We start from the raw sequence: 5405 nt of genomic DNA on the forward strand, positions 1-5405 counted from the left end.
CACCCCGTTTTTCCAACTTAAAAATTTCATAATTAAAAATCAGAGTAATTCAACTTTAACGGAATGCTACACTTCTTAAAAATTCATAAACTGAATAAATAGCAATTTATTCTTCAAAATCATTTAACATAAGTAATTCAAAACTTCGAAGCGGAATTAGTTCATTCAACATAAAAAGTCTTTAGCACGCAGGCCTCATCATAAAAATCTCAAGTCTTGTTCAACATTTATTCATAAAAATTCATAAGTAATACGTAAGGAATAGAAATAGAAGACATAATCCCATCCCGTTACGTATCAGAGCACCTAAGACACACTTGTGAGGAGTCCACTCACGACCGCAACTAATTCTTGTTACCTGCAAGTTACTCATACGAAGAGCAACATTTCCAAGCAGAGGGGTGAGATTTCTCAAACAATAATATTAAGTATATAAATCATATAAAGTACATTCAACAATTTAAACATCTTATAATTCATTAATCATATCTAACAACTTAAACTTCCTTAACTAGTGTCATTAATCTTCTTATATTGGTCGTAAAACTATCTTAATACTAATCATAAACATCTTCATATATTATCAATTACTAATCTTAACATCATCATATAACATCAAATAATAGTCTCCAACAATCATCACATAACATCAATATTAATCACAAACGTCACCACATTTCATCAAACATTATTTATAAGCATCAACACCTAATATCAAATATAATCATAAGCATCATCATGTAATTTCATGTAAGTATTATTATCAAAACATATCATTACCGAAAACAACTTCATAATCAAATTCGTAATCAACTTCATATATCAACATAATTATAACTCACGTAACATCTTATCATAAATCATTCGTCTTCATTCATCATAACACTTCATTAATAACTTATCAACTTGACATCTTAACAACTTGACATCTCAACATCTTAACAACTTCGACTCGACTATGCAACTTCCACTTCTCAAATCATCTTAAATCATCTTGATATGCAAATGCATGTGGTACCAATCCAGGGCATTAAGCCCCCATCTCTAAGGTCATAAAGGACCTGTCGGGCATTGAGCCCCCATCTCTGAGGTCATAAAGGACCTGTCGGGCATTAAGCCCCCATCTCTGACTATGCAACGACACAACTCTAATGCAACGACATAACTTTCGTACAACTTAGACAACTTCATGAACATCTATGACATCCTAACATCTTGACAACATAACATCTTAACAACTTGATGACTTCATAACGACTTGACGACTTAACAACTCTTATCATCTTAACGTCTTAACATCTTAGCATCTTGACAACATATGGATCACATAAATAATTCATGTCATATCATAATATAACAATATCAAATGATAATAAACAACATCTTAAAACATCATATTCATCAATCATAAACAACTTCATATAACATCGTATTTAAACATCAACAATAATTCACTATGTATCTTTGTAAAAACATAATAAATTATTCACAACATATTTTCATGTCAAATCAAAGCTACTGGAAAGATATCACAAATATCAACAAATTTCATGTTTACAACAAAGATCAATTCAAAACAGAAACATATGAACAAAACGCAAAAACATGAAACAGAGAATGTTGTCACCGTACAATTTTGCTAAGACTTCCCTGTAGTATTTTCATCATAACTCAAAGATCAAACATCATTTTCACGTAAAACCAAAGCCACTAGAAAGCTAACAAAATTATCTAAAACTTTCATGTTTACGCCTAAGACCAATTCTCTACCGATCAATACCAGTTTTCATTTTAAATTCGGAAAAGTTGTGCTGAAAGTCCATAAAAATTCATTGTGACCTACGTGCAGTAATTTGACCATAACTCAAGTTCTATAAATTGTTTTGACGTGAGACCAACGGCATTAGAAAGCTAACATCCATACCTACAACTTTCGTGTTTACACCTAAGAGCAATTCCGCACCGATCAATACCAGTTTTAATATCAAAATTCGGGCAGAATGCAGATTTTCTTCAAGTTTCACATAATCTCATGGTGCTAACCTCAAAACTGATTCTAATTATCATCCTAATGATTATCTAAGGTTTGTACACAATTTCTACATCAATTCAACAAGTTTTCATCATCTAATCATCAAATCTCTCTCAAAACCCTAATTCTCAAATTCTCACAAACTCTCCCCAACTTATTAGATGTAATCTAATGATTTAACCACTTAATATTAATGCAAGATAGTCTCACCCTCACCTTAGATTAATTCCAGAATCAGCAGCAGCGTTCTTCTTTCCTAAGGTATTCTCCTCTTCTCTTGACTTTTCTCTTCTCTTCTCTTCTTTCTTGTTCTCCTCTTTTCCAAAAAGCGGTTTTTAAGGTAAACTCTTTCTAACCTAAGCTTCTCTATTTATAATACTAAAATATTCTTCCCAAATCTATTTAGGCCCAACAACTTATTCTTCTTTCTATTCTAACCTCCAAATCCACTCACACTAATAATCCTCATATTCTAATAAATAATATTTCTCTACTAAATATATAATAATACACCAAATAACAAATATATATCTATAACAATTAACAAATATATTATGTTAGTAAATACCAACATATAACATAACAAAATATCACTCAACAAAATATATTAACTAAATTATAAAAAGACATCTAATCTCAACAAATCATATATCCCTCATATACATCATATAAATATATAAATATATTCTAAAACTAATTAAAATAATTAAATAAAAAGGAGGCGTTACACACATTCCATGGCCAAACGAACAGAATGGAGGAGAGCAAAGGCTTCGGCTGAAGTAACATCCTCTGAGCCAGGAACTTGCCAAGCAGCTGCGGCCATGACTAGCCCTTCATTATCGCGAATCAAAGCTCCTAAGCCCCACCATCCCTGAATCTGAAGATTGGAATCACAGTTGGCCTTTACCGTTCCACTGTCTGGCTTTCTCCAACGCATGTTAGGCTGGTTCTGAGGGCGAGACGATATAGATTCAGAAGATGAAGGTATATGCTTCGTTGGGGAAGTGGCGTGAAGGTTGGCGTTGAGATATTCTTTTCTATAGGAATCTCTTGCCTATGTACCCGCAATATTTTGTTTTGCTTTATTTACATTAATATCTTCAATGGATTTATTCCACCATCTCTTTTGATCTCCTTACCACCATTATGGAAAAAGGATCCACTGTCATAACTACCTGGAAACGCTTGACTGACATCTTTGAGGATAATTTAAACTCACGTGCAGTTGCTCTTGAGCAAGATTTCTCATCCACTCGCATGGAGGATTTTCGTGATGTTTCTGCCTATTGTCAACGTCTCAAGCAACTTTCTGATCAGTTGAAACGTTGGAGCACCTATCAGCAATCACTGTCTGGTCCTTCAACTGGTGTCTGGTCTTTTTGACCCGTATCGCGGGGTTGCCACCTTAATCCTCCAAAGCAATCCACTACCATCATTCTTTAAGGTGCGATCCATGCTTACCTCTGAGGAATTAGGCTTTGCAAAAATGCACAACACTAGTTCTCACACTGCCTTGCACCCTGCAGCTCAAAGGAACTCCGATGACTCCTCTCAGCAGCGCTCAAATCATCGTCAGAACAACTGCTCTGGATCCGGCTGCAACCTCAACAATCAGAATCGCTCTGGAGTGCGTGGATAACATGGTGGTTCAACCTCTGATGGCCCATTTGGACCCGCGACAACAGCTTCTTCTCTGCCTTCTTAGCCCTGGCAGCAGGAGTATCCACCCCGGTCTCCTTGGGGCTGGACCCCACCTCATTGGGGTGTGCCTCCTTGCCCTTATCCTATATCATAGTTTGACGATATAATATAAGGGGAATCGTATGTTCGTGCATTTCATAGTTACATGGACACCAGAGAGGAGTCACGAGGTGCACACCGGCATGGTGGCACGGGGTGCGTTTTAAAACCACCTTATCCCAATGTGGATCGTTGAGTCTGATAGATGAGTTGATACTCATCTCCTTAGTGGTGCTGCCATAACCCTCTGCAGAGCGGTGATAATTCCGGTATCATTTGCATGTGATGTCCTATGATAGGCTTCACACTCATGTAGAGTCTGCATTTTTAGGCTAAATGTGCATTGTGATAGTTATATGTGGAATGTTTATTTTAAATCCATTTACCATGCCTACAATGTTATGCATGTTGTATTTATGTAATTATGTTGTTTTTAGATCATGAACCTCTACATTAATCTGTGGATCGGACCTTACCCCATATCCAAATAGGGAGTCATTAAGTGGGAATGGTGGAGGCTTTGGAGCAGTAGTGGTTTGACAGTCAGGCTTGATGCCATCAATAGGTCTCAACACCAAATCATTCAAATTAGAGTTAAGGATCAGCTTAGATTTCTGCTTGGAGAGTATTATATGTATTTGCTCTACACCTATTTGAGCACTGTTGTAAATGATACTATCATGAGAAATGAATACACGTACACTATTATATATATTATAAAGTGTATGAATTAAATTTGTAAACTCTCTTCGCATGAAATTATTTTATCAAATATAGTATTGGATTCAGATCGTCAATTTGTAAAATGTTTTCGAAAGAAAAAAATGTTTTGAAATTATCAAATCGTAACTGAATTAGTTAACATATTTCATTAACCTGAACGGGCTATTCCAGTTGTCACAGGTTACAGTAACTTCCTAATTCTTACACATAATGCACTCTCACCAGTAGCCTACTTCACCAGCAATTAGAAACTTTTCATTAATGGAAATCCACACATTAATATGCTGGAATACCGTTTTAAATATCTAAATCTACCTGTATTATGTGTTAAATCAAAGTAATTTAATTGGCATACAAAACTATGATCAACTTATGTCAAGAATACAAAACAAACGTACATAACGATATGAGCAATGCTATATCTCTAGAAAAATAACATCAAGAATTCTTCAAGAATAAAGAATAGCCAATCGCAATGCACTATTTGCCACAATTCAAGGAGGTGTAGCTGAAAAATAGGAAGTGAACAAATTAATCATCCAATTAAAATTTGCCAACTGTGCCTTGAAAAATTCTTGAAGCTATTTTTCTTGAGAAGTAGCATAAGTAGCATTTTCCTAACGATATTGCCTCGTCCAATAATTAGCTTAACCTTTCCTTATTTTTTGAAAATTTGTTTTCTTTTTTTGATAGGATGATAAATTGTGTTCCTTGCTAGCGAAATTGACTTGATGATTTTGTTGTAGCAGTATTTTCTTTGCACAATTGCTGGCGAAAAAATATCATCAAATAGGGCATTTGGTCTAGTGGTATGATTCTCGCTTAGGGTGCGAGAGGTCCCGAGTTCAATTCTCGGAATGCCCCTTTATTGATGTTTTATTTTTTACAAATAAACTGCTACAAAAAA

General features: G+C 35.0%; 1 non-coding gene across 1 annotated transcript; it reads left to right on the forward strand.

Moving 5' to 3' along the window:
* The first annotated feature begins 5290 nt into the window (after window positions 1-5290).
* On the forward strand, window positions 5291-5362 carry TRNAP-AGG (transfer RNA proline (anticodon AGG)). Its single transcript has one exon. It is a non-coding gene; the product is annotated as a tRNA-Pro (tRNA).
* Window positions 5363-5405: the final 43 nt, after the last annotated feature.

The sequence above is a fragment of the Medicago sativa genome, chromosome 2, assembly GCF_051527215.1.
Source record: "Medicago sativa cultivar Bolivia chromosome 2, Bolivia_mono, whole genome shotgun sequence".
Taxonomy (NCBI): domain Eukaryota; kingdom Viridiplantae; phylum Streptophyta; class Magnoliopsida; order Fabales; family Fabaceae; genus Medicago; species Medicago sativa.